This window comes from Monopterus albus, unplaced genomic scaffold (assembly GCF_001952655.1).
Source record: "Monopterus albus unplaced genomic scaffold, M_albus_1.0 scaffold390.1, whole genome shotgun sequence".
NCBI classification, from domain to species: domain Eukaryota; kingdom Metazoa; phylum Chordata; class Actinopteri; order Synbranchiformes; family Synbranchidae; genus Monopterus; species Monopterus albus.
The window spans coordinates 310,713-324,272 of NW_018128270.1; the positions used below are offsets into that span (position 1 = coordinate 310,713).

The 13,560-nt window shown below is 41.5% G+C and overlaps 1 protein-coding gene across 1 annotated transcript in view; it reads right to left on the reverse strand.

Annotated features, from left to right (window-relative positions):
* col28a1a (collagen, type XXVIII, alpha 1a) overlaps positions 1-2,440 on the reverse strand; it is an 87,036-nt gene extending 84,596 nt beyond the window's left edge. Inside the window, exon 1 of the mRNA XM_020585977.1 lies at positions 2,361-2,440. The gene's annotated coding sequence lies outside the window, so the exon portion shown is untranslated. The remainder of the gene's footprint in view (positions 1-2,360) is intronic.
* Between the last annotated feature and the right edge of the window lie 11,120 nt (positions 2,441-13,560).

Consider the following 13,560-nt stretch of genomic DNA (forward strand, 5'->3'; position numbering starts at 1 on the left):
CTCAGTGCAAGACACATGAAAGCCCGCATGGAGTTTGCTAAAAAACACCTGAAGGACTCCAAGATGGTGAGAAATACGATTCTCTGGTCTGATGAGACCAAGACAGAACTGTTTGGCCTTAATTCTAAGCGGTATGTGTGGAGAAAACCAGGCACTGCTCATCACCTGTCCAATACAGTCCCAACAGTGAAGCATGGTGGTGGCAGCATCATGCTATGGGGGTGTTTTTCAGCTGCAGGGACAGGACAACTGGTTGCAATCGAGGGAAGGATGAATGCGGCCAAGTACAGGGATATCCTGGATGAAAACCTTCTCCAGAGTGCTCAAGACCTCAGACTGGGCCGAAGGTTCACCCTGACTTAAACCCAATTGAGCATCTCTGGAGAGACCTGAAAATGGCTGTCCACCAACATTTACCATCCAACCTGACAGAACTGGAGAGGATCTGCAAGGAGGAATGGCAGAGAATCCCCAAATGCAGGTGTGAAAAACTTGTTGCATTATTCCCAAAAAGACTCATGACTGTATTAGCTCAAAAGGCTGCTTCTACTAAATACTGAGCAAAGGGTCTGAATACTTATGACCATGTGATATTTCAGTTTTTCAATATAACAATGAGTGAAAAATTTAAGGGGGTCTGAATACTTTCCGTACCCACTGTATATCATAATGTTGGATTTTGACTATTGATGCATTATTGGGAAAGGTGGAGCTAATGTCAACCACTGTATATGCTTATGATGTGAAGCACTGCTGGGTAGCTTGTGAGGTTTCCCACCACTGATCAATAAAGTCTTATGATCATAGTGCATTTTGTTTCATTAATCCGATTCTGAAACATAACTAGTAACTGAAAAAACCTTAGAAAAATCAACTGGACTTAGATTTCTAGATTGAAGACGTTTCACCTCTCATCCAAGAGGCTTCATCAGTTCTGTCCATCATCTTTTGTTGAAATAGCTGAGAAGAAATGGCTGAAGTTCTTTGTTGAATAATCTGATGGATGAAATGCAATAAATACAAGCAGGGATGTCCTTGAAGAGCTGAACATTTTGATACCTGAATGGCTTTTCTAGCTGAAAGTATGCTGAACTTATAAAGATGTGAAAATATTCCATTGGTCCTCACAAAGTAGGTAAAATAAGTAGGGGTGTATGTGTGAGCAGTCCCCACATAGTGGGAAAAACATATAGGGGTGTGTTTGTGTGTGTGAGTAGTCCCAATGTAATAAGTAAAACAAGTACATGTGTGTGTGTGAGAGAGAGCGAGAGAAAGAGAGAGAAAGGAGTTATGAAGTGCCATGTCTCAATTGCACTGCATTTTATGGACCAACAGATGGCACTCCAGCATTGTCATGACTTAGCACTTTGAGCTCCCATTGACTTCTATTGTAAACAAAAAGCTGAATAAATTAAAAAGTATAAACATTATAAAAAGGTTGAATGCAGGCAGGAATGTCCTTGAAGAGCTGAACAGTTTGATTCATGAATGGCCTGTATAGCCAAAAGTATGCTGGTCTTATAAAGTGCCAAAAAATGGATGGAAGATCCCAGAATAATCAGGAGAACATAGTGTGGATGCTTTACAGCATCCACACAACTAGTCGTCAAATAAATATAGTGCCTCTAAAATGTAGTATAGTCAAAGTATGAAGTAACAGAAAATGGAAAGATTCAAGTACAGATACCTCAAGTTGTACTTAAGTATAGTACTTGAGTAAATATAGTAGATACATCTACGACTGCACCACAGTGTGCCTTAATGTTTCTGCTACTACATTACCACAACTACTGTACCTTCTAGTGCTGTACATGATGATGCCAGTAGAGGCTATAGGCTGGACATTATGATACAATGAAATAAAATAAATGTCTATACCTGTTTAAACTGTGATAACTAATTTAAAGGTGTAACCATTGTGAAACACTTTGCAAATCAATGAGCAGGAGTGATATATGGGAATTCATTTTTAGATTATTTTTGCATCAGTGTAATGTACTTCGGTTGATCAAGTATTTAATTCACTATATTAGCCAAAACATTCCATCCATTTATTTATTTATTTATCAATGTATCTATTGAATCTCTAGAAAATGTGTTTAATATTAATAGCCTCATCGGTGTTGCAATGTTAATTTTAGGATTACATTTAATTGTTCTATATATATATATAAAGTAAACGGAAGCAACCACATTAATTACTTCTTCGTCTATACCGCTCACACATTAATTACTTTTCTGGGTAATTTCTTACTGCTAGTTGACCTCATTGAGTTTTACAAATACATCCGATATCCTCATTAGCACGTTGCTGACAGTTTTAACCCTTGTAGTCTACATTTCCTAATATCGTCACGTACCTGTGTAAATAAAAAGAGTTCCAAGTTAATCCATCAGTCTGATGAAGCAGCTGCTCCTTCCACTGCGGAGGAACCGAGCGGCTCTGATGGCCACGGTATAAGGATCACAGGTCCTGTCGTTCCCTTCACAATAAAGCGGGGCTTCAGAAAGAAACCGATCCATGGTGAAGTGTGTGTGTGTGTGTGTGTGTGTGTGTGTGTTTTACAGTAAGAGTTGCATTTCATATTTCACGTAATACTTTCATCAGGTAATCAGGAGTATATTTTGAAATGCAATTTGATTTACTACAGAACTCTACCACTTTTTCATGATTGAGTGTTTTTTGCTTTTATTTTGAAGTCAAATCGTCTTGTGAAACTGACTGTGGGAAGCTGACTGCTGCAGCCAGCTGCTAGTAGGGATTCTGATAAATAAATTAAAAAAAACAGACTGAGGATGCAATACTAATACCACACACGAATTTTCTTTATGTGAACCTTTATGAATATTATATTTAAAAGAAAATAGGTGGGTGAACTGTGAAAAACAGTTATCAAGTTGCCTACAAGTAATTCTTGTTTACTCATTTGTCTTTCCCCTTTAATTGTATTTGTTCTTTAATTTATATGAATTTTTGTACTGCTATCTGAGATTTCTATGTAGTTCACACAATTTGAGAATTAAAAATGAATTAAAAATATTATCAACAAGCCAACACCGGTAGAGAGTTTACATGGGTCTAATTTTCCTTCACACATGAAAAAGGACAGAAATATACAGAAGTCAGTCAAAATGCAGAATATATTTGTCACTCTAATTATCTATACTGTAAACCATAACCCATCTAGATTGGTCTTGCTCTTGAAGAAGGATCCCTCCTCTGGTGCTCTTCCTGAGGACAGATTGTTTGACTTGACTTGAGAAAACATAGATGAAAATAATAATAATAATAAATAATTAGGTGCCTTACTTAAAAATCTTAAATTACTTTTTTACAAGTAAAAGTCCTGCATTCAAGAATCACAGAATCACTATCAGCTAATTATAAAATTAAAATAAAATAAAGGACTGTTACTGTATATTTAAATATTTTAATGATTTTTATTGACAGATTAATGTGGCACCAGATTTTTGGTGTTGCCTTGATGGAGTTTATTTTAAATCTAATATTTTGGGGATTTTATGGCTGTCAAATAAACATGATGAAAATTTGGTGAAATTGATATGAAGTGATACAAATTAAAGTAGAAAGCAGTGTAAAATGAATTAAGTTGTCATGACTGGCATGTTAGCAGACAGTTGGCCCAATTACACACCCAGCCGGGAGAAACCTGTTTCTAGTCGTTTTATGCATTGTTAATATAAAAATATTGACTAGAGAAGCTTCAAGTACTCAGCTAACTTTCTTTTCACTACTCTCAAAACAGCATCAGCTTTATTAACACAACTTCACCATCGCTGCAGTAAGTGCAACTTGAAACAGCTGTAGACTAAGAAGTAACCTTCAGCTTCAAAATGTTTTTACCTATATACTGTAAAACTGTGAATATTGGTGTTATTGTAACTACCTTCAAATGGGAAGCACAACAGTGCTCTGCTCATGAGCCACCAAACCCATTATTAAACAATTATAATATAAACTAAAAATGACTTATATGGTTAGGAAGACAGAACATGGAGGGTGAAGTAAGTCAATGTGTTGGGATTCAACTGGAATATGGTATGCTGGGTGTCAACTTGAGAATGTTGGGAGTTCATCAGAAACTGTACCTGGAGGATGACTGTGAGAAACTTCTATTAGCTGCTCCCATAATTCATAGAGACAGGCCTAACATAAATCCTTAATATGTCCCGCTGTACTCTGCATACTGTTACAGAAAAAAAAAAAAAAAAAAAGCTTACAGTAATTCAATAAATATTACCTGAAACCTTGGGGAAAATATCCCTTCAAAGAACCCTTTCTTATACTGTACTGTATAACATATACATTTTTGATTGCTTCAATGCTTCTGGAAACAGGGATGATGAGAGAGTGGCAACTACACCACAACAGTAATGTTGCAGGCTGTAAAACCAAAACAATGTGCTAAAGAAGTGCAAAGGGTTTTGCAGAGCTGAAAGGAAATACTGAGTGGGGTTAGAGCAACATCCTTCATAATATGCTTAGTCAGCTGATCCAGTGTTAATATAAAACTGTTCTACATACAGTATGCTGTATTATGCATATGGCAAGACAGTGGACAGGATGTATTGGAGAAACAGCCTGGGTGCCTGATGCTACTGGGCTTATGGGAAGAGCCTGGTGGTAATACTGGCCATGGAACAGTGTCTGCAGACAGCTCTGTGTTAACACAAAGAATAGACTGGGAAATCAGCTGGCACTTCCTGCCACAGTTGAACTTATTTTGATAAAAAATGATGCCAAGTATGTTTCAACATCATGAAAAATAAGGAATATTCTCAGGTCTGTAATGGCCAAGGGACCAGGAAGATGAGACAAATTGCTCACTGATGTAAAAGCCTGTTGGCTGGCATTGTGAGAATGCCCTGTGCAGACTGTTGTGTGTTGATTTGACCATTCAGTGACATCCAACACTGCATGCGCACCACAATAGTCCTTGGACCCTCAGAAAGTACTACGCTTTGACTGGGGACTTTGTTTGGAAGGTAGAACTCCAAACTGGAACTAAACTTATCTACATTTTCCACCTTTGGTGAAAACAGGGCTTATGCATCGAAATTAAAGGGGTTCAGTACATTTATGTTGCATTCACTTCTTAATGGACTGTACTTGATGAAGTGTGTTTGAATGCTGATGTATTTCCTTTCTGACTATGCTATGATGACATAGGTACTAGAGTACAGCACACTGAATAGTGATGTGCTCACTCACTGTATTGTTGTATGTGTTGAAGTGCATCTGAGGAATGATGCGTTCACTTACTGACATATGCACTAAAGTGAGGCAATGCCTTACTGCTGTAGACTGAAGTGCATTTGAACAGGGATTCATGCACTTACTGTTGTATGCACTTCAGTATCACCCATTGTTGCGGTGATGCCGACAGTACTCAAGGCACCAATGTAAACAGAACTTGTCTGAGCTGAACTGAAGGTTCACTTCAAAATGTCACATGCTGCTATCTCTACTGCCGCACCAGGCTGCAGAGACAGCCTGTGCATGTTAACACTAAGTGCTTGCAGGTATGAAGCTTTCGTGAACTTACCATACTTAGATCATTTGTTAAAGCTCCCTGTGGCACTTTGGCAGGCCTGACAGCTTCATATGGTTGGTCCCTGATAGGCATGTGGTAGCAGAGGTTGTTTTAAATATGCTGGCTCACACTGTATCATGAAGAGCTGCTGTATTCACTTGCTGAAGTTAGTGTAAGAAGATCAGTCTACCTTGGTATGTGGAATATGAACTAATAGCCTTTGGAGGTATGAAAATGGATTTTAAACAGAGGTTCATAAGATCCTCAGCTCAGTCAAGCAGTAATTGTGGCCATTTCATTTCAAATAAATGGCTTCTGAAGAACTAACTTTATATAATGGCAGGCTGACTCACAGCCCCTGACAAAGGCAAAGAGAAAGACAGACTTAAACTCATAGAGTCATGGCTAAAAATACTGATGCCCCTGCATTTCTGTCAGATAAGGCACCACTTCTCTCAGAAAACTGTTGCAATTACAAATTCTTTGGTATTCTCATGCTTATTTCTTTTGTCTGCATTGAAACAACACAGAAAAGCTCAGGAAAGAAGCCAAATCTGATCCATTCCACACAGAACTTCAAACATGGGCTGGACAGAAATACTGACACCTTTTTAAAATCATCAGAAATCGTTGTTTCCAGCTTGTGATGCTCCTTTAATTTGTAGTGAAACTCGCCTGTAGCAACCAACAGGTGCTGGCAACATAGAAATCACACTGGCAGCCAGTTAAAATGGAGAAAAGTTGACTCAACCTTTGTGTGGTGTGGACCACACTGAGCACAGAGATAAGAAAGAAGAGCAAAGAATTGGCTGAGGATCTGAGAACCACGTAGTGGACAGTCTCAAGGCTCCAAGTCCATGTCCAGAGATCTGGTTGTTCCTGTGTCCACTGTGAACAATGTTGTCAAGATGTTTACAGCCCATGGTGCTGTAGCTAATCTCCCTGGAGAAAAATACAAATTTAATATTGTTTTGTAATTACTTCTGCTTGTTTTGTTTGACCAACAGTCCAAAACCCAAAGCAAAGTTTCACAGTATTATAAAATCCATATAAGCAGGGAATCCTCACATTTATGAAGCCAGACCCAGCACATGTTTGGCATTCTTCTTAATAAATCATGTAAATGGTAAACCGGTGATCAAAGCTGATTAATGAATCAACTTAATGTGACAAGACCATGGTTTCTACAAATGTTAAAAGTGGGGAAATGACCACACGCTAGAATTGTACATGATTTATTAAAAAATATCTGACATTTCAATGTTGTGTGGTCATTTTTTTGCCATTGTTGATTCAGATTGTCATGACCAGTAGGTGTGCATTAGTTTATTTTGGTTTCCTCAATGGATAAACATTTGACCAGTGAGTAGATTTTTATTCTGAATAAAACCCGGGCTCAAACAATATAAAATGATTGAAATCATGATTTGCTTTTAGATCCAAAGTAAAAAACTAAACCAACAAATGCATGTACGTGCTGGATTTGACGGGGATACACACTGGCAGAAAATGAAGACGTTTCCCTGACAAATTGTGTGAGATGGAAGTGATAGTGTCTGTGGATGGAGACAGATGGAGCAGATGCTGCAGCCCTGACAGCAGTGTCTGAACTTGCTGGAGCAGGGCAGCTGTCTTCCTCCAGGCGACTCCTGTCTCACCCATCGACACACTGAATGGAGCAGAGACATACTCACTACTTTTACTGCAGTTGACATTATCTGCCCACCTCTTTGATAATGATATACATCCATGCAGGGATTGCCATAAAGCGGTATTTTACAGTGATAATTTGCTCTTTGATCACATTTTATGCCACTGCTCTTAAGTGGTTGCCATTTATCATTCTGCTGATGAGTGAGACTTACAAATTAAAGCCCTGTCAACATAATCCCTGGGGCTCTGAAAAACAACAGATCATGTTACATACTTTTTCAGGAGAAGAACCAGTGAAAATGAATCTAATGATTTTTTGTCCAGTAATGTGTAAAGGCAGTAAAACATGATGTTTTTAAACATATAGTTTAACTCTTTATTTTATTTAATCTCATTTTATTTAACCAGGTAAAGCCTGTTGAAGTTAAGAACCTCTTCCACGAGTGAGCTCTGGCAAGATGGCAGCATAAAATGTTAGACAAGTAAAATAAATAAAAATAAACACGTAAAATACAAACACCATACAATGCTAAGTCACCAATAACATACTAAAAGAATAAAGATATAATCAAAAAACAAGTGCAAGAAGAACAAATTGTACACACGTGTGCTTACAATGCTCTTAAAGTTTGTCAGTGATACCACATTTGTTAACTTGATTTCTTTTTGTAAGATATTCCAAGCAGCTGGATCAGATAACATTCTTACCCGCCTCTGTCCAAACACCAGGTACAGACACTGTGTTTTAGATATGCTGAGGTCTGACACTGCAGTTGGCAGATGAGCAACATGAAATTAATTTGCAGAGATATGGAGGCAGCCTTACGAATTAAGATGCACCAATGACTCTGATGGTGAATAGTGAGAGATGGCCAGCTTTGGAGTACGGAGTACAGTGATGGTTTAAAGGTTGTAGATTGGTAACTAATCTCAGTGCACTGTGATAAGCTGAATCCAGCTTGTGAAGACATTGCACTGGAGCATTTGTCTATAATAAGTCACTGTAATCAAGGACTGGTAAAAAGGTGGCAGGTACCAATCTTTTTCTGAGTCCCAAAGAGAAACAAGACGTGTGTCCCTAACTTTAGTCTGAGCTTCTTTACAAGTTCTTCAACAAAAGAGAGACATTCATCCAGCCAGACGCCAGGGCACTGTAGTTTCTCTTCTCCTGTCCTGTGCTATCACATTATCCAAAGTGTTATTCTGGTTTTGTCCTATATTTGTGAACTTCATTTGCTTGGTTTTTATTCAACCAAGAAGAAACTGTGAAATTAATACAGCAAAGTGGTCCCAAAGCCAATAAACATACAATGCATCCAGAAAGTATTCACAGTGCTTAACTTTTTCCACATTTTGTTATGTTACAACTTTATTCCAAAATGGATTAAGTTAATTAATTTCTACAAACAAATGAATTTGTTGGAAATCTCTGCAAATTTAATAGAAATAAAAAATGAAAAAAAATCACATATACAGTAAGTATTCACAGCCTTTGCCATGACAACTCAAAATTGAGCTCTGGTGCATCCTGTTTCCACTGATCATCCTTGAGATGTTTCTACAACTTGATTGGAGTCCACCTGTGAAAAATTCAGTTGATTGGACATGATTTGGAAAGGCATACACCTGTCTATATAAGGTCCCACAGTTAACAGTGCATGTCAGAGCACAAACCAAGCCACGAGGTCCAAGGAATTGTCTGTAGAGCTCCGAGACAGGATTGTATCAAGGCACAGATCTGGGGAAAGGTACAGAAAAAATTCTGCAACATTGGTCCCAATGAGCACAGTGGCCTCCATCATCCATAAATGGAAGTAGTTTGGAACCACCAGGACTCTTCCTAAAGTGGGCTACCCGGCCAAACTGAGAGATCGAGAGAGAAGGGCCTTAGTCAGGGAGGTGACCAAGAACCTGATGGTCACTGAAAGAGCTCCAGCGTTTCTCTGTGGAGAGAGGAGAACCTTCCAGAAGAACCATCTCTGCAGCACTCCACCAATCAGGCCTGTATGGTAGAGAAGCCAGACGGAAACCACTCCTCAATAACAGGCACATGGCAGCCCGACTGGAGTTTGCCAAAAGGCACCTGAAGGACTCTCAGACCACGAGAAACAAAACTCTCTGGTTGTTACAGCAAGCCACACACCAACAGAACGACTGGACTCAGGAATAGGCAGGACTCAAACCCAGGTCAGGGAAAACTTATTTATTTCACAGAGTATTAAAAATGAAAGGTGGTGGCGAGGGCCAGGCACGGAGAAGCGGAGTCTACTTCAAACGGACCAAGATACCTGGGTGCCAGCTTCTGGGAAACCCCCTTCAGGGGAACATGCATTGTGGACAGCCACACTTTCTGACCCGGGGAGTATGACGGGGCTGGTCGGCGGTGGCTGTCAGCCAGCCGTCGGTTACGGTCAGCTGTGCGCCCCAGAGCAGCACGTGTGCGTCACCAGATGCACCGACAACGACACAGGTGTGCCTGTACTGAGAGGACAGCGATGTCAGAGTGCTCCGAGGGCAGGAGCGGGGGATTGATACCCCAGCGACGCCTCGAAGGGTGACAGGCCAGAAGGCGAACTCACTAGGGTGTTGTGCGTGTACTCGATCCATGCCAAATGCGTGGATCAGGTTGTGGGTTCTGTGGAGGTGACACAGCGGAGTGCTTCTAGTTCCTGATTAAGGCGCTCAACCTGTCCGTTGGTCTGAGGGTGAAAACCGGAGAACAGGCCATACAGAACGCCTTCCACACTTGTGACGTAAATTGTGGACCCCTGTCCGAGACAATGTATTGCGGTATGCCATGCAGGCGAAAGACATGCGCAACCAAGAGGTCCACGGTTTCTCTGGTGCTGGGTAGCTTAGGGAGTGCAACAAAGTGGGCCGCCTTGGAGAATCGATCTATGACGGACAGAATGGCCGTATGGCCCTGCGAAGGGGGAAGACCCGTAACGAAATCAATGGCAATATGGGACCAGGGGCGACCGGGTATGGGAAGGGGGCGCAACAGACCGGCGGGCAGTTGATGGGAGCTCTTCGAGCGTGCACAAACAGAACAGGCCTTGACAAACTGGCGGACGTCTTGGTCCATGGTGGGCCACCAAAAAGGATGTCTAAGTAAGGACAGCATGCGTGTGGTCCCAGGGTAATAGGCGAAACGCGAGTTGTGGGCCCACTCCAGCACCGCCGTCCTTACTGAGTCTGGGATGAAGATCTGCCCAGGCGGCCCACCCCCTGGGTCTGGATGGTGTGACTGTGCGTTTGTGACTCTTTGCACTATGTCCCAGGTTACCGCCACAACGACACAGGACGGAGGCAGTATAGTCTCTTCCTTCTGGTCATCCTGTGTAGGACTGTACTGTCACGACAAGGTGTCAGGTTTCTGGTTTTTGGAACCGGGATGATATTTGTATGCAATTACACTGTGCTCCATGTTAGTTTTGAGAATTTTCATTACAATTTATATCAAAGTTGCTCAAACACTTTTGAAATGAGTTTGTCAGGAAAAAAAGAGCTGAGAAATTACAGTCTGACCTGAATCTATCAGTGCTAGTATAGTATTCTGACCTGAACCACAACTTTAGAATGTTCCCCACCTGATCAACTTGAACTAACACATTTCATAAAAATCATCAAACATGCAGGAAATGTCAACAGCTCTTACTAAATGCACATTTTACACAAATAAGATTAAGTAAGGGGCTACTGCTTTCTTTATTCAGGTTTCTCAATGTATGATGCACTCTGAGGCTAAACAGGAGTGTTAATGACAACTGTTTTCTCTAATCGATTCATATTTCTTGGTCATCTGAGCCTCTCCTCCCCTACTTACCTGATCTTTCCTTAATTTTCCTAGCTTATGCTCACTAGTCACATTAATGTAGTAACAGCATCAAACTCCATTGGAAAAAGTGCAATAAGTGCACATAAGTGCAATTGAGGCATCTGTACTTATTTTTAGTTTCTGCTTCTTCACATCTTACCATACCTTTTTACTCCACTAGATTTATTTGATAACTTGAGTTTATAGTTTCTTTTCAGAATTAGATGAAAAAGAAAATACAGTATAAGCCTAATCATGAGACTTCAGTAATCTCTGGTGAGAAATTTACAAGCTAGTCACCAGAAGTTCAAATTTTAACAGTTAAAATGATCCCTACCTTTACCAGCTACAACATTAAAAGGGTGAACACAATGATGCACCAGAAATTATAATGAAATAATATACATCAATGTGAAATGCATTCTATTATTGAAGCAACATTTTCAATGTAGCCCTCTTACCTGTAACAGGGCATCTCGGTAAAAAGACGCCAACCGGTTTGGACCTCACTGGGTCTTCATCGGGGTGGAAACATACAGGTGCAAACAGTTTAAGTCTCTGTGCTGATGAAGATCCAGTGAGGTCCAAGCCAGCCAGTGTGTTTTTATTGAGCTGCATGATTAATATTACTGTATATGTAAAAGACATTTACAGTATATTAATGGGGCATGTAAAACCCAAACAAAAGAGTACTGGGTGGCTAACATCACCGTTGAAAGCTTTCTTGCTAGCAGAGATTTGCTAACATAGGACTAAGGCATTCGGCTAACGCTACATAACGTATCCCACCTGCAATGGAAAATGGAAATTTGGACAACTGTGTTAACAGCTAAGCACCTACACGCTGCCTACATACAGAACGCAACACATGAAATGTTTACTGTGATTTATACCTTTCTTATGCAACACACCTGAGTAACAGAACAACTAATGCTGTCCTCCATCTTGAATCTCCACTACAACCATCCATCCATCCATTTTCCTCCACTTATCCGGAACCGGGTCGCGGGGGCAGCAGTCTAAGCAAAGATGCCCAGACATACCTCTCTCCAGACAACTTCCTCCAACTCCTCCGGGGGAATGCTGAGGCGTTCCCAGGTCAGCCAAGAGACACAGTCCTTCCAGCGTGTCCTGGGTGTTCCCCGGGGCCGCCTCCCGGTGGGACATGCCCAGAACACCTCCCTAGGAAGTTGCCCAGGAGGCATCCGAAACAGATGCCCGAGCCACCTCAGCTGGCTCCTCTCAATGTGGAGGAGCAGCGGTTCTACTCTGAGCCCCTCCCGGGTGACAGAGCTCCTCACCCTATCTCTAAGGGTGCGCCCGGCCACCCTGCGGAGGAAGCTCATTTCGGCTGCCTGTTTCCGGTATCTTGCCCTTTCGGTCATGACCCAAAGCTCATGACCATAGGTGACATAATACTGGTGAATCAGTCATCATTTCTCAATTGACAAATTGCCAGTAGATAAAATAGTCAAATGAGAATGTCTGTCAGTGAATCAGGTTACCTGAAATACTTCAATTAAGAAGCCACATTAATGCTATACACATTATATAGATCCACTACTGTCATAAAGCAGTTCTGCAGTACTTATTTATTTACACAGTTTTATCACTGCTGGTACCCCGTCAGCTGCCTCAGGTGTCCCACGAGCCAACCAGGCTCGAAAGGACTCCTTCTTCAGCTTGACGGCATCCCTTATTTCTGGTGTCCACCACCGGGTTCGGGGATTGCCGCACAGCTCCAAATGGCCACATCAACAATGGAGGCAGAGAATATGGTCCACTCAGACTCAATGTCTCCAACCTCCCCCAGGATCTGGTCAAAGCTCTGCCAGAGGTGGGAGTTGAAGATCTCTCTGACAGACCCTCAGAATATGTTTGGGTCTGCTGAGCCTGTCCAGCTTCCTCCCCCGCCATTGGATCCAGCTCACCACCAGGTGGTGATCAGTTGACAGCTCCGCCCCTCTCTTCACCCGAGTGTCCAAGACATATGGCCGAAGGTCAGATGAAACAACCATAAAGTCGATCATCGATCTCCGGCCTAGGGTGTCTTGGTGCCACGTGCATTGATGAACACCCTTATGCTTGAACATGGTGTTTGTTATAGACAAACTGTGACTAGCACAGAAGTCCAATAACAGAACACCACTCAGGTTCAGATCGGGGGGGCTGTTCCTCCCAATCACGCCCCTCCAGGTGTCACTGTCACAGCCCACGTGAGCATTGAAATCCCCCAGTAGAACAACAGAGTCCCCAGTCAGAGCGTTTTCTAGCACCCTTCCCTCCTCCACTACAACCAAACTTACAGAACTGCCACCTGAGACTAACTTGAAGAACCCAGCTACCACCTGATTGGACAATTTGACTCTGCTCTGTGATTGGACTGTCACTGTCCAATCTGATTCAGGTGTGATTCACATGATACCTCAGTACTCCTTAGTTAAGATGTATGTGCAATTTGCTACTTTCTGCCTGTACACAAATGTTCACACACAAGCTTGCTGTCAATGTCTTTGTGTAACATAATTTGTTTAC